This window comes from Bidens hawaiensis, unplaced genomic scaffold (genome assembly GCF_021521415.1).
Source record: "Bidens hawaiensis isolate Kalapana, Puna unplaced genomic scaffold, B.hawaiensis_p1.1 tig00011894_1, whole genome shotgun sequence".
Taxonomy (NCBI): Eukaryota; Viridiplantae; Streptophyta; class Magnoliopsida; order Asterales; family Asteraceae; genus Bidens; species Bidens hawaiensis.
The window spans coordinates 458764-479616 of record NW_027491950.1 but is presented as its reverse complement, the minus strand read 5'-3'; the positions used below and the strand labels follow the sequence as shown (position 1 = coordinate 479616).

Sequence of the window (20853 nt, the reverse complement as noted above, 5' to 3'; positions counted from 1 at the left end):
TGAGGTGTGTGGTTGATGCTACGTGAATAGAAGCAATGGCGATAGTAGTAAGAATGTATAGTTAACGAACTAGTTTTGTTTGTTTCGCCTAGACTGTAAAACAATGATAGAACGAAGAAATGTAATATAAACAATGTGTTGATAAACAATGTGTAGTTTGTAATGTATAGTTTGTAATGTTTCTTTATAAACAATGTGTTGATATCGGAGGTGTCTGTTACATTCCCGTTTTACGCTTCCGCATTGTACTAGTCGGGGTGTGACACCAATATTAATCATCAACAAGAACTTCTAAACCGCGAGACTTTGGCAAAAACAAATCTAAGGGCCGAGCACTTAAGTGTGGCAAATCGAGTTGAAACCCTTGAAAGAAACTTATCGGGCGCCACTGCTCTTGAGGCTCGTTTGTTTAAAAATATTGAGGATACCACAACGGAGTGGGATATTCAGATGGAGGCTACTACCTATAGAGTATCTATGCTAGAGGGACAGTTAGCCTCATTCGCCTCTCTCGGAACACTCATTGTTGAAAACAAAGAATTCAGATCCGAAATTGAGGCTATCCGAGCTAAAATTGCAGCACAAGATTGTCTAAATGAGCTGCAAATGAAGACGAATGAAGAGTTGGTCAGCAAGTATCAAGCTGCCTCAGATATGATGGAAATGCGGGATGATGATTTCCATGCTCTGGAGGACAGACTTGACACGGTTTTTGGAAGTTGGAGAAGGTCAGGTCAGACTTCTCAGATGGGCGGACCACAACCTACCGCAGGTCCAAGTGTGGCCTTGCGAGGTGAACAGGTTGTTGGTTCCGAATGAGAGGCAACTGTGGGTCATATTATACCAAAGACTGGCCAAGCCGAAAGCAGAGTGGGAACCAGCTTGGGACTTGAACATACTGAACAAGCTCAAGCTCAAGCCCATGCTGGTGGAGATGATGAAGGTGATGATGGTGATGACGAAAACGAAAGTGAAGACTTTGATGACGAAGATATTGAGGACGTGGACGATAATGTCCACGACAGTTTTATGAAGATGATGACAATGATGACAATCAAGGAGGTGGTGGTGGATACTCGGGAGCTGGGGCTGCGGGTGGAGGTGGAGGTGGAAGTAACACTCAATCACCTCCACATGTTCAAGAATCACACGATAATCCCACCGCTACCGCTATAAAAGTTAGGGAGGATGACTCTAGAGTCCAAAGTTTATATAATGAGTTGTTTGATGTTTCAGGGAAGTTGCATCCCCCATAATAACTGTCAGTGTATGCATGAAGTTCTAGAGGAGACTCTTTTGGATACCAGAGTCCCAATCGAGGTCTTCCCTTGAAATATCTGAAAATCCGTTTGACAGCGATCATGTGAGATTCTCTTGGATCCGATTGGTATCGTGCACACTGACAAACAGGGAACATGATGTCCGGTCTGCTTATAGTGAGATACATCAGTGAGCCAATCATGGACCTATACAGGTGTTGATCGAATGGTTTTCCCGATGGATCAGGAGCGGGTATTGTCGTGTAGCGATTGGAGTCGTAAATGCAGATGAGTCCTTGAACCCAAACTTCTGAAAAATGTTGTGGACGTACTTATTCTGGTAAATTAAAGTCCTGTCCGTCTTCTGTTCAACTTGCAAACCAAGAAAGAAAGTCATTTCTCCCAATGAACTCATCTCAAATTGCTTTTGCATGACTTCTAAAAACTCCTTGCACAGATTCTCATTCGTAGACCCAAAGATGATGTCGTCAACATAAACTTGCACTAGAATAAGATCACCCTTAACCTTCTTGACAAAGAGTGTTTCATCAAGAAGACCTCTTTTGTACCCATTCTTCACCAGATGGTCAGCTAGAGTGGCATACCATGCACGTGGTGCTTGGTGAAGACCATAAAGTGCCTTGTCAAGACGATAAACGTGATCAGGATGATCCGGATCTTCAAAACCTGGAGGTTGGTTGACATAAATTTCTTCCTTAACCTTTCCATACAAAAAGGTTGTCTTCAAGTTCATTTGATATACTTTGAAGTTCATATACGACGCGTAGGAAAAAAAGTTATGGATTGCTCTAATCTGGCCACGGGTGCATAAACTTCATCATAATCAAGTCCCTCGTATTGCCAAAAGCCTTGTACAACAAGCCGAGCTTTGTTTCTAATGATAACCCCCTTGTCGTCCTTTTTATTTCGGAACACCCATTTCGTTCCAATAGGTCTTTTATTTTTTGGTTTCTTGACCAGTCTCCAAACATTCAACTTCTTGAACTGCAACAGTTCCTCTTGCATGGCTTCAACCGAAGAATTTTCTTTTAATGCAAATTTGTAGTCTTTGGGTTCGACCTGTGAAATAAAACAAGAAAAGAGACACCTGTTGATGTTACCAGAAGTGCTATGTGTTTGGATACCGGCCGATGGATATCTAATTATGTTCATAGATGTCTTCTGTGAATTGGTAATTGAGGAATTTGTTCGACATGCTCGACTGGTGTTCCCTTTAGCTTTACTGATAAGCTATCTATGGGATGAAAAACAACACTCACATTAACAGGAACATTTGGTTGAGCAACATTGGTTTCAGGTTCTTCAACCAAATGTTCTTGATTAATGGGACCCTCCCACAGATTCTCATAGAAAGGTACAACGATGGCTGGTACTGATATAGAGTCAGTGTTGTCAGAAGATTCGTTGTTGGCTGGTTCAATCTGAGCTGCCTCTTCATTTGTCTCCTCCGCAGCACCTTGATGTTCTTCTTCAGAGGTAGGTGTGGGAACATATTCCACAACAGTAGGCTCTGACGGAGGATTCACTGGTTGATCAGTCTGGTCATTCTCCACGTTGTCAGCTGACACATACGAATCGGTATCTGAATCAAAGGTGTCTTCGACTATGGGCATACCAATAGTAACTGTAAGTGGCTGCACCTCACTTACCGCGGTTGGTTGATTATCCACTGGTGGAGCATTCAGTATAGGTGAAGGGGTAGCCACATAAACATCTTCCAGACCTCTCAATACGGCATGCAACAGGATTGACTGCTCATGTTTAGATTGAATAGGAGTAGAAACAACAGGGGAAATAGGTGAAACAACTGTGTTACATACATCCCACGAAACTGCTTGAACAAACTTTCATAGTCAAACATCCAGTTTGGACCATTGTGTGCATCAGTAGGGTTTAATTCTTGCCAATCAATGTTGAATAATTCCAAGATTACTTTGGTTTTCTTGTTGTAGACTAGATAAGAACTTTTGTCGGCTGAATAGCCTATAAAGTAGCACTCATCAGCTTTCTCAGCAAACTTGGAAGTTGAAATGACATTCGTTTGGAGCACTGTGCAAGGACATCCAAACGTTCTAAAGAAGTTAACCCTTGGCTTCGTTCCATAAAAGACTTCATAAGGAGTCTTGTTCAATCTCTTGTTTAGCAACACACGGTTTTGGGTAAAGCAGGCAGCATTGATTGCTTCACCCCAGAAAAACAAAGGAAGTTTTGAATATGACAGCATTGTTCTTGCAGCTTCTACCAATGGCTGATTCCAAGATTACAATGAGTTTGGTGAGTCATTTTCTTAGGTTTGGGATAAACCTTAGGAAATGCCTGACCAAACACACTATTTAAATCTTTTTGTTGCTTGTGCCAGTTCTTGCAATGTCTTGCAAGATGAGAAAGATTTCCACATACAAATCAACACTTTCTTTGGTTGCATTTATAGACTTCTTGCTCACTGAAGCATGTGTGATTTGACATATAAGGTGATGTATGTAACCTCTATCTATCTGATAATCATGATCATTTGAAAACTGAGTAGCAAAATAATTTGAATGCCTAGGTTTCTAACAAGAGTAGTAACAGGCACTATCAAATTGATCATTATGTTGAGAATTTTTGTTGTGATTTTTATTTGAGAAAATAAAGTTCTCTTAGGTGGCATGTATTTACAAGATGTGCTTGGTTTTTCATTTTCAAAACTACATTTCTGTTTTCTCAAATTCTCAAAATGATGATCAGTTGATGAGCAGCTAGGACCACTTTGTTCATCAACTTTGTCTTCAATCGTTTCATCAAAAATTGTTTCACGATCCGATTCAGATGAAAAACATTCATTTCATTACAATCATTTTTACAACTTTCATTACTCGAAGTTTCACACAATACAAGATTAGATCCTGACTTCAAACTTTCCAAAATAGATTCACACACTTTATTACAAACTGGATTGTTAATTGATTTTGTTAGATCCACACAAGATTCAAACGTAGTTCTAACTCTCCATTTTTCTTACAACCCAAGTTAACTTTCCCACATTCACCATTGTTTACATCACCTGCTTCACAAGACACATTGATGTTAGATTTATCAGATGGTTGGACTGGAGCTGTAGTTTGTGAGACAGGAGGAACAAATTTCACAGGTTTTGGTATTCTACCAACCCTGTATGACATTTCTTCCTCATGAGAAGTATTATAGCCGAAGTGAGGCAAGCTGGTATAATTATCCTTTAGAGGTGGAGGTACAGCAGTATAATCATACCCTAGCCCAGCCTTCAACTTAGTACTTCTCTGGGCTCCAATAATATCATCTAATTTCTCTGATGATGTTTCAAATCTTTTGACTATCTTTTCTTGTTTCCTTTTATCAGAAGCCTCAAGTTTCAGAATTTCAATTTCATCTTTTAACTTAGAAACTATTTTCTTATAGTATATTACTTCTTGTTCAGTTTGAAAAATTTTAAGTCTCAGAATTGCTGCATCATCATGATGAGTTTCTATTTTCTCAATGTAAATCTTATCAGCTTTCACATATTCAGTGTTCAATTCTTTGAGTTTTGAGATTTCTTTCAAAGTCTCATTATGATTGTGTCTATAAAAATTAACCTTGTTAATACATGCTTGAGAGCAAAGATTTCTGAACACCTCATCGTCATGTGATACATGAGAACCTGCACCCGAAGATGAAGACGCTTCGTTGTTTGAAGAAAAAGCCATTCCAGCCATGTTAAGAGGATTTTCAGCTCCTAAAACTGGTCATCCCAATCCTTGCCGGTATGAACCTCTTCTTGAGAGACAAGGGCTTTTGAATTTGAGCTTGATTTTCCCTTGCGTGGATGATTCCCAGTTCTTGGAACTGAAGTGCTGGGCTTTTGTACCATGTTCCTTTTCCCAGCTGACCTGCTGTTTTCTTCATCAGACATTTCCATCACCTGAATGTCATTTGCTGGTTTTGGAGGATTTGTGCACTCTCTTGAAAAGTGACCCAGTTCATTACAATTGTAACACCTCAACTTCTTTTTATTAAACCTGATTCTTTTCTTGTCAGAGTCATTTAAACTATTCTTTCCGTACTTCTTCATAAAGTTTGTTGCCCTGTGAACTGCCATTGCCATCTGATACTTGATATCCATTTTCTTGAGATCTTTCTTGTTGATATCTTTCAGATCACCTTGTTCAAATTGTGGTGGCAACAGCTTTCCTTGCAACAATTCTTCATGACTTGAAAGAAAAGCTCGAACAATTGCAACGTTGGAGTCATTTAACAAAGGAAGTGCTTCACAGTAGCTGGAACTCTGACTTTGCTGTGTTTTTGAAGAGGAAGTGATTCCATGGGCTTTCAAGGCTTGTTCAACTACACTATCAATAGCCTTTTGAAATGAGCTTGAACTAGATGACACAGATTGATTGCCAGTAGACACAGATTGATTGCTAGTTGAGATAAAAGCTGTCTTCTGTGGAGGCACAACTGAAGAGTACTTTGGAGTGTTTACTGGGTACATGTTTTGCTAGGATTTGCTTATGAAAGCAGTAGGGATTGTAGTTCAAGTATTCATCCCAGCTTGGTTCAGAGAACTCAAATGGTTGTTCATCCTCATTTGCTCATCCATTTCAAATGACTTGATGGTAGATATCAAATCAGTGTTTGGAATGAGATTCAAGTTAGTGGTTCTCTTAATTGTCACAGTATTGGTACTCCAGGTATAAGGCAAAGAGTTCATCAACTTGTGGTTGACTTCAGAATTCATGATGTTGACATCAGCAGCTCTGATTCTTACTAATAGCTTTTCAAACCTCTTTATTAAGTCCCCCACACTTTCACCTTGACGATAGTTGAACATGTTAAACTCTTCCTTCAACAAAGCCTTCTTATTTTCCTTTATCTCAGCATTTCCCTCAATCTTCTCAACCAGTGCATCCCATAAACCTTTGGCAGTTGTATTTTCACGAAGAGTCTCAGTGATTTCATTGGAGAGACAGACAGTCAGAGTGAGATATGCTTTCTTATCTTGTTCCAACAAAGTCCTATCATTTTGATCATAACTTTCCACGGGCTTTGGTTGTTCCCCATTGGGAGTAGTCAACATGGGAACGTGAGGACCTACTTCAAAACATCTCATCAACTCAGATTTTGTCAAAGCAATAAAGTTCATGAATCTTCATTTGAAATCAACAAAGTTGTCATCCAATGTCATAAATTTTGGAGGTTTTGTGGTGGTTCCCGTTTGATTCTTAAGCAACAAGTACCCCTTCAACAACTCAGAATCGGTATTAGACATGATTCCAACAGTTTCAAACACCAAAAGTCTTCAAACAGATGAGATTTTCACAAAACAGAACAAGTAATTCGCAAAGGATGCGAAATAGAAAAAATTTCAAACAATTCGCAAGGTATACGAAGCGAATTGTTTGTATGCGATGCAAATAAACAGGTTATTCGCTTCATATAAATTTTCTATGCGAATCTGGTTGTGATGCAAAATTCTTGTTATGTGAAGCGAACTTCTATATGCGAAGCGAAGTTTTCTCAGGCGATGAGAACTTATGATGCGAAGCGAAAAATGTTGCGAAGCGAAGTTTTAAGCGTAGCGAAGCGAAATACTTTGCGAAGTGAAGTCTCTTGCGAAGCAAAATACTTTGCGAAGCGAACTATCTTGCGATGCGAAATACATATCTTCTAGAATCAATCTTTTTGGGGATCTGTTTACCTAACATGTCAGATCTTGTCTAAGGTTAGTACAACAACCCCATGGTATATGCGAATGCGAATTTTTAATACTTCTTTTGAGCAAATTTCAAACCCGATTTCAAGAGATTTAGCTACTTTTAAGCCTATGATTTTCACCAAGAACACATTACACCATTTTGTTCAACTTATGAACCCGAATATTTTTTTATTTTTGTGGTTTTTCTTTGCAAGAACATTTTGTTTTCACTTTATCAAGATCTTAACCCAAGGCTGTGATCCAAAAATCTCAACTAGTGAGCCGAAGCTCTAATACCAATAGTAGGTCCCGACGGGGTGGATCTAACAACTATTCTCGGATCAACCAAACTCGATGCTAGTGGAATATCACACCAAGCCACCTTTGGTCTCGGATCTTGAAGGTTATTTGCGAGTAGGGAGTGAGAGTGAGAGTAAGAGAGAAAGACGGAAAGATAGAAGATAAGAATTGGACAAAAGCTTGGTTTCTCATGACATGCTTCCATATTTATAGGAAGCATGCATAAGAACTTTGGTTTATTTCATTTTGCCCATTGGGCTTGTTTACGAGGCCTAAGGCCCAATTACATATAAAAAGAACATAATAAGCCCAAACATACACAACACAAGCCCAAATACATATATGCTCCAATACAAAAGACTTAAATAAACAAAACGGGGCCTAACAAAAGTTGAAAAACTTTGTTGACGTCGAAGTCAAAGATCTGATACCAAAGACTTCCATGAATGATTTCTTAGACGATAAAGAAAGGAGATCGGTTCATGATCTGGGTATGGTCCACGAGTTATGTGTTACCAAAGACCAACATAAAAGTTTGTGACTCCCCGACGCGTTCAAAACGCTCTTAAGACGAATACTTGCTCTAAAAGGCTCCATTTCCATAAATGAAACCATGTAAATATATAAAATGATAAAAGGAAAACGAAACCAAGAAACCACTAAGAGCCATATTTCCCTACCTCTTTGAAAATGAAAAGGATAAAACCTGTTTGGTGTTATTGTGTTATGATTGTAGGTCCCGAAACCGGATCCGACAACGAATGGCTTTGTTCATGATAGGTGCTCGAGAAGGGTGCAGTGAAACAAACGACCGAACATAAATAATATAACGATAAAATAAAGGAACGATCTCGTAACCGGTACAAAAGATTAGATAATAAACCATCGAACCGATCCCACCCAAGGTGAGCTCCCCTTAGGTGGTTGTTTACACCAACAAGAACACACACAAATAAGAACAACAAAGTCTCTATTTATAGCCTAACACATAATCTAGAAGTTCTCCTCCGTTGAAGCTAAACGCGTGTGCCGAAGCTCTCGTCTCGTGTCCGAAATTCTCGCCAATTAAATTATTAACTTGACCGTTAATATACAATAGGTTTCGTAATTTGATATTGCAAGTCACAACTTTTTGGTCTTACAATCACCCCCTTGACTTGTGATCTCAAAACTTTGTCTCACCGTATCTCGCATCTTCACAAATAACCCGATAAATCGATGCCTCTTCATTTCAATTCACCCCCTCAAGGTATGATCTACCTATATTTAATCTTGAAGTAGTTCTCGCTTCTTCGTATCTTAAGTTGTATATAGGCATGAGATGAGCTCGAATATTCACAAATCGATCTCGAATTACTGGATTCAATGATCAAATGAACAAAACTTATTAATTCGTTCGAAGTTCACCTTTCGGATCCAACTTCTCGAACGCCTTAGAAATAAAAAGCTTTGAACACGGTTAAAAAAGACGAAAAACCCGATCAATTTGACTTTCTTCAGATTCGGTCAACAACGAAAAGTAGATAACTTACTCGCCCAAAAACCATCTTGCAAGCATGTGGCTCGGTTTATTATTTCATGTAGTATTGACTCATATGTTAAAAGAATTACCTTTGTTTTGGATCAGGCCAAAAATGAAAGCAAGTCCAATTCTTGATATGTTTTAAACAGTCCACAGATGGTCCATATCAGCCCAAGCCCATTTCAGTGTACTCAGCCCATTCATCCCAACATGGAGAATTCTTATCATCTAGAGAAACCCTAGTTGCAAGTTGCAACATCAGCCGCCAAAATATCAGTACCAGCTGCCGGAAAACCAAACACCCGCAACCACTCCCTTCACCGGAAAAATGACCTCCGGCACCTCAGGCCAGCCATATTCCGCACCTCAGCCGCCTGTCATATCTCCGACAACCTCTTCCTTCAATGGTGGTCACTACCACGGCCATAACCCCGCCGGAAACGCGATTTCGGAGGCCGGCCGATCGCTGGAAAAACGCACCGCCGAAAACCCCCTTTCCGGCCACCACCGCACCCTCCAACATCATACACACAGTCACCGCAGCCACCCACACACCACAGTGGCCTCCGTCATCAATTTTTCACTTTATTCTCGGCCACCGAAAAAAGAATTCCGGTGACCACCACCGTGCGCCGCCGTCACCAAACGCCACCTGCAACCTTTCTGGCTGGAAAATTGTTCTCCGGCCAACACCCTATGCCAACAGCCACTCGCCTCCACTGCCATGCGAACGAGGTCACTGGCCACCCTCCGCTCTTCATAGAAACCCAATAAACTAGGCTGAGATTCCAGATCTACACACGAGACGAACTTTAAGCAACTTTATTTCCCCAAATCTTCAAACGTTATTTCCAAACCTTCAACGTTATTTCCAAAACATCAACGGAATTAGCGTCTCGGTTCGGGTAATAGCGGAAATAGAACCCGAATATCAAGAACAAAGTTGAATCATAAGATTCGACCCGCTTTGATACCAATTGTAGGTCCCGAAACCGGATCCGACAACGAACGGCTTTGTTCTTGATAGGTGCTCGAGACGGGTGCGGTGAAATAAACGACCGAACATAAATAATATAACGATAAAATAAAGGAACGATCTCGTGACCGGTACAAAAGATTAGATAATAAACGATCGAACCGATCCCACCCAAGGTGAGCTCCCCTTTGGTGGTTGTTTACACCAACAAAAACACACACAAATAAGAACAACAAAGTCTCTATTTATAGCCTAACACATAATCTAGAAGTTCTCCACCGTTGAAGCTAAACGCGCGTGCCGAAGCTCTCATCCCGTGTCCGAAATTCTCGCCCACTTTAATTATTAACTTGACCGTTAATATATAATGGGTTTCGTAATTTGATATCGCAAGTCACAACTTTTTGGCCTTACAATGATAAAGCAAGCGATTGCTGATATTGGAAATAGCCTCAATAAAAAGATGTTATTTAAAGCCTCAAATCTATCAGTCTCTTTTGTTTAGAGGTAGAGTAGTTGGGTTTCTAATGATGTGTGGGTGTTTTAAGTGTTTTATGTTTGCAATCGATCAACACCTTTACCGGTCAACTCTTGTTGCTCTTTCAAGAAATATTTAGGTGGTTTCGGTAACTTGTAGGCTTTGCAGTGACTACAAGGAAACTAGCAACCATATTCTTGTGGGTTGTCACTTTGCTACCTTAGTTCAGCAATGTAATTGGTGCTATTTACCTTCAATCTATGCTTACTCGATGAGTTCCTGCTTTGCTAAAATTCATGAATATAGTAACTTAGGTTATCACAAAACTAAGGTTGGATCATTGAAAACAAGGAAAAATGTCATTTTTGAAAACAGACCGGCTTGCTCGTCCAAGACTATAGTGAACATCAACTCGTTGAGATTTTCTCGAATAAAAAACTGATCTTCCTTCAAAAGTATTGTGGGGAAGATTGGTATAATTTCAATTAATAATTTGGTTGTTTAGTTTAGTTTCTAAAAATAAAATATATAATAATAAATCTATATTAAGAAAACATGTATATTAGAATATCATTTTCATTGAAAAAGAACAAAGTGGAACACAAATCTACGACAAGTGTTCTTATGATTGAAAGTACAAAAGCCTATGTGTGTCCTTTTGGTTTTTTTTTTCATTCTCATCTGACACAATAAATTCAATATAGATTTTCTCCTGGCTACATTTGTGTCCACTTTCATTTTCTCTCTCTATACCGTATACACCTCTTCGCACCGCTCATTCTCTCTCTAAACAACACCATTTTCAGCTTCTTGAACTCAATTCAATCATCTAAAGGCTTCTGGTTTCTTGATCTTAACCCTCATCAGGCTTGATGTGTTGTAAGATCTGAAATCTGCTCAGTTTGAGTATAGGGCATTATTTTATGCTTGCAGAAATTGTGATTAAAGGTCGATTAATATTGTGAAATGGTGATGATTTTGAGGTTCAATTTTGGGTGTTTTTTGTGAATTTGTTGAAGCGTTTTGGTTGTTATAAATTTAGTGTAAACTTCTGTGTAGAATCTTTGTTGTAAGATGAATCGTAGGGTTAGAAAAAGAACCCAAAAGTTGGATTTATCAGATCAACCAGAAACAGAGGGTGCGGATTGTTTTAAAGTGAGTGAAGATGGATTTGCTGATTGGATTAGATTACATGATGATATAGTAGTTAAGGTTTTCACTCATTTAAGTTATCGTGATCGAGCAAATTTGTCATCAAGTTGCAGAAGTTGGAATTCACTTGGATCTTCATTGCGTTTATGGCAATCATTAGATCTGCGTGGTCACAAAATCCAGTCGGGCCTAATGAATTTGCTTTCCACAAGGTGCTCAAGTCTAAAAAAACTTAGGTTTCATGGATGCGATAGTATGGATTCATTAAGTAGTCTCAGAGCCAAAGCTATGAGAGATTTAAGAGCTACTCATTGTCGGATGATAACCGATTCAAATCTTGCACACATTGTCGCCCATCATACGCTTCTTGAAAGCATTGAACTCGGGCCTACTTCCTGTGATAACATAACAAGCGAGGGTATAGTCGCTTTAGCTTTAGGTTGCCCTAAGCTAAAGAAACTTAGGCTTTTGGGGGTACAGCATGTGAATGCTGTGGCCATAACTGCGTTGGCTACTCATTGCCCGATTCTTCAAGAAGTTGGGTTTATCAATTGTCTAACCATCGATGGAGCGGCGGCGTTAGAAAATGTTGTGTCACTTCGTTTTCTTTCGGTTGCGGGGGCCACAGACTTAGACTGGAATTTGGCTAGTAAATCTTGGTGCAACCTTCCTCATTTAGAAGGCTTAGTTGTTTCTAGAACCAATGTGGTTCCAAAGGCTGTTATGAGGTTGATTATGTCTTTACAAAGGTTGAAACTTTTGTGTGCATTTGAATGTCCTTCATTAGAGCTTGCCACCGCTCTTCATACCCAGGCTAGACGTTTCGGTATAATGATGCTCGGTTACTTTAACAACACTTTTAAAGAACTCTCTCGTATATTTCCCGGCACTTTGTTTGAATGGAGAAACCAGTTGGGGAAGAAAGACAGGATTTTAGATGAGTTTTTGACGTGGATTGAGTGGATTCTCTCACATGTGTTTTTAGAGATAGCTGGGATTAACCCACCCGGGTTCGAGTCATTTTGGGTCAATCAAGGGGTAAATCTCCTGCTCAATTTATTGCAGAGTTCTCAAGAAGATGTTCAAGAATATGCAGCCATCGGGCTTGGAGATTTCACGGTGGGGGTTAATGACGTAGCGAGGGTTGATGCAGTAATTGGTGAAGCAATCATGAAAGATGGCGGTGTTGAGCTTCTTCTAGGTCTTGCAACATCTTTGACAGAAGAGATCCAACAAGTATCAACAAAGGTTGAATATTTTGTGTTTTCTTAGTTTATTTATCACAAAAAGAGAAATAATATAATTGTTTATTATAGACAATATCAAATCTTTCGGTGGATCCGGCTTTTGCAACGTCTGTTGTGGGGCATGGTGGGATCAGCATTCTTGCTAGCTTAACAAAATCTATGCACATATGGGTGGCTAGAGAGGCTGCTGGAGGGCTGCGGAATCTTTCTGTCTATGATGAGCATAAGGTTTTTAGTTTTATTATTTGTTGGTCAAATTTCAAAGCTTTGACTCGGTTAAAATCTTTACTAATGCGGGTAATCTTGATTAAAGGATCTATCGCTGAATCTAATGACATTAAAGGCTTAGTTGGCTTAATCTTGAAGTGGCGTAGATCCTTCAATGGAACTCTGGTACGTGTCTAGATTTTGTGTCACGTGTTACAAATGAGGAAATTGTATATTACAAAATATTTTGCTTTTTAGGATCGGGCGACGGCTGCACTTGCCACTTTGGCAACTGATGATAAGTGTGGCATAGAAATTGCTGCAGTCGGTGGTATTAGTGCTTTAGTAACAATTGTTCGCGATTGCTAGCGCATGAACGTGCAAAGAGAGGAAATATCAGAATAATATCGTCTGCTGGTAAAAGAACAAGTTAATTAATGTATAAAGCGAAATAATTAACAAAAATGTGATAGCTTATTTTGGTATAGGCAACCCGAGTATTGTCTAATTTATTAGAGGATGATACAAATCGAGAAAACATTGCATTAGCTGGCGGCGTTGAAGCCTTGGTATGATATTTTATCCAGTGATCACTTTAGCTTCTGGTACCTTTGTTTATTGAACACTTTGGTTGTATTGAAGATATATGTTTCATTACAGGTTGCTCTTGTGAAAACGTGTATAATTATAAATGTCAGTCCAAGTCTTCAAGTGAGAGCGGCTGGTGCTCTATAGGCTCTGTCGGCTTCAGAAGCCAATAGGTATATGCAAGTATTAACCCTTCACATTTCTTGTAAAACTTATGTCAATTATTGATGTAACTATGTATACCTTAACTCACTAAGTAACCATTTGTATCCTACAAGTATCAAAAATGATTAAAAAAACATGCAACTTTCTATACGATGTTTAGATTTGTATATGATCCCACAATTGCAGAAAATCTATGAATTTATAATTTGTTTCATTTCTACTAGTATTGCAATTGGACGACAGGGGGGCATCACCGCACTCATAAGGCTGGCAACAATAACTCAAAGAGAAGTGAGTGGCTGTTTCTCTTTTTAGATTCTGTAAAGGCTTATGTTTTTATTACTTTTACTCTTTAAGAAACTCACTTCTTGTTTGTTATGTTTGATATGAAAATAAATTGTCATTTTATAAATAAAAGCATTCAAATATTGCTATAAAATATTAGGACGTCAAATTGATGGCTGCTGGGGCTCTTTGGAGACTAGCATTCAACCCAGGAAACGCTTTGCAAATAGTGGCCGAATATCGGGGCATTGTGTTCTTGCTTTATATTTGTTCAACAGGGTGCAAAAGGGCTCGTTTCATGGCGGCTATAGCATTTGCATGCATGTTTGATGGCAGGTACAAATTTGATGTTATATATTTCTTGACATTTTTTTTATCAAATTTCTATACTGTTTGTTTCACCTTGTACACAGACTGGAAGAATATTCTCGGGGTGTAGCAGAAGGCGGTTTAAAGACTATTAACTTTATAAAAACTAGAATGATACCAATCTTGAAGGACATTGAACTTGTTTTAAAGACCTATGTTGACCTACATGTGTTTACTGGCGTCTCTTTATCATCGGCTGCTGCTCAGTTGGAACAAGTAGCGGACTCTGCTCGCATTATTGAAGTAGGTCAACTGCAATGCAAGCAAGCCCAAAATGAACGGTTTGTGTTGATGTTGCGTCATAACTCTCCCGTGCTGAAATCGTGGGCTGCATTTGCTCTTTTTCAGTTCAAACTCAACATTCTTCTTATTATAACAAAACTAGATATTAATATATATTGATTATAAATAAAATTACAGTTTACTGTTCCGGGTGGGCGGTATGCACGCCACCATGTGAACCTGTTGCAAGAGTTGGGTGCATCGTGCGTTCTTAGGGTCAGCGCTGCTGCGAATGCTGGTCCGTTAGAGGCAAAGGTATTTGCAAAAATTGTGCTCAGGAACCTGGAGCACCAAGAAACGTCTTCAGGATAGAAGTGTTGTATAGCAAGTTAAAAAGTAATATAGTCAACATGAATGTCAGCAGTGATACTCTTTTCTTTTCATATATATGCTTGTTTTGAGTGTTGTTTGTGTTTGAAAATCTTCATTTTTTTCAGATATCATAGTTACATGGGTTTTAATCTTGTAAAGTTGTAATGTTTTGGGTTTGATTTAGACTACATTTTGAACTTTGAATTTCTTGTGGTACGCATAAATAAATATAATTAGTTGATAGCGGCCGTACGTATGGTGCAATGGCGAAGAATCCAAGCTTCTTTCTTTGGTAAGTGATCCTAAACCTGTAAGTAAATCTGCACCAAAAACAACATTAAAATCACTTTCCATCTCAGCATTCCGATCCCTCGTTTCCTTTGCAGCATCTCTAGAGTATGGATAATCACGAGCTGTATATATTGTCAATATCACCATGTGGAGCAGATTTTTTTGCCTGCTCCACCACCACCACCATCATCTTACCATCTTCTTCTTCTTCATCATCACCAACAACATCATCACGAACACTCGAACCACCAACGACACCACCAGATCACCACACTACAAGAAATTCGACTTTTAGCGGCGATAAATGTCGCAGCTAAGGTACCGAATGTAGCCGCTAAAAGTATTGGTGGCGACATACTGAGTCGCCGCTAATACCTTGTCGTAAATGAGCTCTAGAAGACATTTGGCGGCGGCATTGCTATTTTTTTTAGAATTTCGATCTTTTTGTTGCTAAAAAAATACATGCAGATTTTTTTCTAAATGCGTACCGTAACCATTGGATATATATAAACATAAAAAAGTACGTAAACGCCAAAGGTCAAATGTTTCATTCAAGTCAACCATAAAACTAACAATTAAAACACTAAACTAACTAGTCCATATCATCATTCTCCTCCCTCATCCGTATCATCCTGTTGTCTTTATGTGATGCCTCTCTCAATTTTATAAAGCATACTTGTAACACCCCGGCTTTAAGCGGAATACGCCTAGGTGTAACGTACAGATCATTCATAAGCTCGTAAAGCTATTAAAGCGACATTGATTATATTTAATTCATTTCAGATCATCAAAAATACACACATTGTTCATAAATAAAAGAAAACAATAACATTTAATCGAAAAAGTAAATAAGTTCTTTATTTTAAATATCCTAAGGCAAACTAATGATCTTTGTCCTTAGCACATCATCGGTTCAACCTGTAACATGTTGAAAATAATATATTTTGTCAACAATTAAGTTGGTGAGTTTTCATAAGTTTTTGCGTATACATATATATAGGAAACTCGCGATTCAACAATCGTAATGCAATAATTATTCAAGTGTAAAGTAAATGAAATCAAATAATGTCGTCCTCCCGTTCATTTAGCCGAAGCCGTTGAAGTCAAGGAAATGAGAACCACCTTACGTAAACAACCGAAGTCGTAACGTTAGACGGCGGGGGTACGTTCCGTCGGATCCTCCCACTATGTGTATGCGTTTGCGCTAACTTCCACCATAAAAAAATAATCACATTGCAAGCAAGTTTACGTATAATCATAAACAATATGCACGAATAATATTAACATGTACTATGTAGGTCCTGACGTGGGTGGATCTAACAGTATTCTTGGATCAACTGAGCTTAGTGCTAGCGGAAATCACACTAAGCCACCTAAGCAGTCTCGGATCTTGAGATATTATTTTCGGGTGGTTTAAGAGAAAGAAAGAGAGCCGAGAAAGAAGAAGGAGAGGTTGCAAAAGTTTTCTCTTGGATTAATTTACTTCAAAAATGAACAACCGCAACTTCTCATGGCATGCTTCCTATTTATAGGGAAGCATGCATGAGAAGTAGAATACATCACATGCCCAATGGGCTCTACAACTTATTTCTCTTGGGCTATTACATTCAATATTAACAACTAAAGCCCGAAACATATAATTACAATACAAAAGACTAAAACAAAATGGGACTAACAACCTCCCTCTAGTCTTTAGTATTGGAACCCGTCGGTGTCGTAATCCAGCCAGCCGTCCTCGGGTAGTGGAAGTTCAACAACTTTTCTAACAAATTTGTTGAAGGCTTCCACTATCCGGTCTGTGTTCTAACGACCGATGTCCTCGACGGTTCCTAGGGGTGAATTGTAGAGCTTCTTGATGTCTTCTATGTGCAGCCCCATTAGCTCTGCTCGTCAAATACGCGAATTTCAGGCAGATCTTTGCAGCGTATGACGGCCTCCCTTGTCGTGTTGTCGAATTCCCAGCCAATGAAGTCTCGGAGGATGTTGGGAATAAAGGGCTCTCCATGATAGATGATATGACAATTATTTGGTGCCCTGTATCTCCAGATTGTTCGTGGCTCTTCGGTAGCTGGGTCTATTTCTCTTGGGTTCTTGTACTTCCGACCCTTATTTGGCTCAAAATCCTTGTAGTCGACCCTCGATTGATGATGAAGGTAATCTGGGATCCAACTATCCAAAGTGCTCCCAACTGCACCATGACCTAGAGCTTTTCGAAGATAATTGAGGTCAAGCTCTGGTAGTAACTTCAGCTCATGATGGTTGAGATAAATCAGATCACCACTGTATCGCCTAATCGCCCAACACGCATTCTCCATATTATACTTTGCATATATAATCAGCGAGTCATCGTGGTAAGGATAGATGAGATCACGGGCACATGCACGACTTGACACTATATGGTTCTTTCTCTTCCTCTTTGGTGGTTTCTGTGTCAAGTCGTCAGTTGGGTTGGAGATGGGATCAGTAGCTGGAGTTTCTGAAGCTTGAACTTTAGCAGGAGGAGTGTCTGGGTTGGGTGAGTAGTTGATGTAGTCATCTTCAACCCTCGCTTTAGTATTCTGATCAACAAGATGCTCCAAGTTCATTCCTGCTTCGATAAAGTCATCCATAACACCTGCAAAGTCATCAGGAAACAAATCTTTATACATGTCAGTGATCTGTGTGTCATGCTCCCTGACTTTGCCAGCTGAGTCGTGAGAAGCAGGGTCTTGAACATCATATTGAGTGTGTGAAGGTGATTGAGTGTTATCTCCACCTCCACTTCCTGCTGCTCCGGCTTCTCCGTTTCCACCGCCTCCACCCTCATCATCACCGTCGTTATCATCATCAAAACTATCATGAACGTCATCGTCTTCATCATCATCATCTTCTTCATCTTCGTCATCATCATCATTTCCGCCACCAACACCGCTAGACTGGCCACCCTGTTGTACTAATTAACCAACAGTCGCCCCACCCTCGGATAGTACAGCCTGAACTCCTCGCATGGTCACAGATGGACCTGCGGTAGGCTGTGAACTACCGACTTGAGAAGTCTCACCAGAACTTCTCCAAGCCCCAAACACCGCGTCCAGCCTATCCTCCAGACCATGAAATTCATCTTCTTGAATGCCCATAAGATCTGAGGCCGCCTGGTACTTACTCACTATGTCTTCATTCGTCTTGAGTTGTAGCTCATTCAGACGATCTTGTTCCTTGATCTTTTCTTGTATGGCCTCCATTTCTGCTCTGAGCGTATCGAGAGAGGCGGGAGGAAGCAAGCTGATTTTCCAAATTTGCAACTCTTGAGTTTGTGGCTTCCTTTTCAACATCCCACCTTCTCGTTGCATCTTCGATCTTCTTGTTTACACTAGATCTGAGAGCACTAGCACTTGGTAAGTCTCTTTTAAGTGTAGTCAGCGTATCTCCAAGTCTTGAGTGATCTGCTCTCAAATTAGCATTTTTAGAGGCCTCACGGTTCATTAATGCTTGTAGGTTTTGTATTCGGATATGGAAGGTGTTTGTCAACAATCTTTGATTTTCAGCAAGAGCGTCACTTGCCTCCTTCTGCTCTTCTAACACCCTTATCCTTTCCCACAGAGCCGCCTTTTCTTCCTCATCCTCTAACACCTTTTGTTTCATCTCCTTAATGAACTTGAGGAGCACAATTCTCTTTCCGCCCTCTTAGCTTTGGATTCCTCCAGTGCGACGATCCTATCGAGGATAGGATTGGCGTATGCTGGAGTTGTCGAAGACATCCCTCGGGAAATGGGTTTTGGTGAGATAATGGTGGATGGTGGAGTGGTGGACATGATGGGTGGTGAGGTTGTTGGCAAAGGTAAGGTGATGGCTTTGGTAATGATTGGTGAAGTTGTAGTGGTGGGTGGTGTTGGTTGTGTTATAGATGGTGTGACGGTTTGGGTTGGGGAAGTTATAACGGTTTTTGTCCATAAGCTTATTGTTTATATTGGTGAGCTGAAAACTGATGAGGTGAATATGGAGGAGGTTGGTTGGGTAGGTGGTGTTGATATTTGAGAAGGTTCGGGTTAGGTTTGTTGTTGTGGTGGTGAGGGTGGTAAGGATGGTACTTGAGGTAGGAATGTTGAAATGGGTTGGTCTGTTGGTGAAGGTTTGGGTGAGGAGTCTGGTGACTCGTGGAGTAGGGTTTTGGTTTTCTTGGCTTTGGTTTTCTTTCTGGTTTTTGGTTTCTTGTAGGTAGGGATTTGTATCTTGGTTACGTCTAGTGTCTTGAGGGCTTGGGCCAGGGCTTCTTTGGTGATTTTCGGTTGGTCAGGTGGTTTGTCTTGTGAGGGAGTCTTGACAAGAAACTTGGTTGACTTCTGGGATTCCCCAAGTTTCCTCAAACGCTTCAGGGGCAGCTGGTCTTCTTCTTCTTCTTCCTCAAGTTCTATGACTTTGCCTTTTTCAGCCTCTTTCCTCTTTATGTCGTGCTTGGCCTTTGTTCAATCCTCGTCCGGCTCATCACTGGAATCTTGTTCTGCCCCGACCTCTTTATGTCGTGCTTGGCCTTTGTTCGTGCATGTCACAGCAGTGGATGACGGCCTCACCGGTTGTATTATCAAACTCCCAACCAATGAAGTCACGGAGAGTGTTGGGAAGGAAGGGTTCACCATGATAAATTTCATGACAGTCTTTTAGCGCCCTATATCTCCGCATGGTTCGTGGCTCTTTGGTGGCTGGGTCTATCTCTCGTGGGTTCCTGTACTTGCGACCCTTATTGACTTCAAAATCCTTGTAGCCCACTTCTGATTGCCGATGCAGATGAGTCTTGACCCAGTCTTCCAATGTATCATCATACTCACCACGGCCTAGAGCATTTCGAAGATAGTTTATGTCAAGCTCAGGTAACGACTTCAGCTCGTGGTGGTTGAGATAGATTAGATCTCAGCTAACTCTTCTTATAGCCTAACAGCTATTCTCCTTATCGTACTTCGCATAAACAATCAACCAAGTCGTCAGGACAAGGGTAGTTGAGCAGGCGGGCACAAGCACGACTTGACACAATGTGGGTCTTTCTCTTCTTCTTTGGTGGTTCGTGTGTCAAGCCTGCGGCTGGATCAGAGACGGGCCCTATTGCAGGGCCCTCTGAAGCTTGAGCTGGTGGCGTGTCAGGATTCGGCGAGTAGTTGATGTAGTCATCACTTGTTTCTACTGCCTCCTCCGTTCCTGCAATTAAGTCTGCCAAGCTCTTCCAAACTTTAATAAAATCATCCATCATCCCTGTAATATTACCTGCAAAAACATCTTCAGGAAACAACTGCTTATACATGCTGTCAATACGTGAGTCATGTTCCCTGACTTTGCTTGCAGAGTCGTATGCAGCAGGGTCTTGTATGTGTTCCTGAGTGTGTGGAGGTGATTGAGTGTTAACTCCACCTCCACCTCCTGCTGCACCGGCTCCTCCGTGTCCACCATTTCCTCCATTATTATTGTTATCATCATCATCATTGTCTTCATCAAAACTGTCGTGGACGTTTTCGTCTTCGTCCTCATGTTCATCATTTTCACCATCATCATCATCACCATCGTTACCTTCATCTTCACCACCAGCTTGAGCCTGAGGGGGTACATGTTGTTCAGGTCCCAAGCTGGTACTAACTCCATTTACGGCTTGGCCAACCTGTTGTACAATACGACCAACAGTTGCCTCGCCCTCCAATCCCTCAACCTGAACTCCTCGCAGGGCCACACTTGGCCCCGCAGTAGG

At 40.4% G+C, this 20853-nt stretch overlaps 1 pseudogene; it reads left to right on the top strand.

Annotated features, from left to right (window-relative positions):
- The first annotated feature begins 11322 nt into the window (after positions 1 to 11322).
- Positions 11323 to 14855, top strand: LOC143539417 (protein ARABIDILLO 1-like; annotated as a pseudogene).
- The last annotated feature ends 5998 nt before the right edge of the window (positions 14856 to 20853 follow it).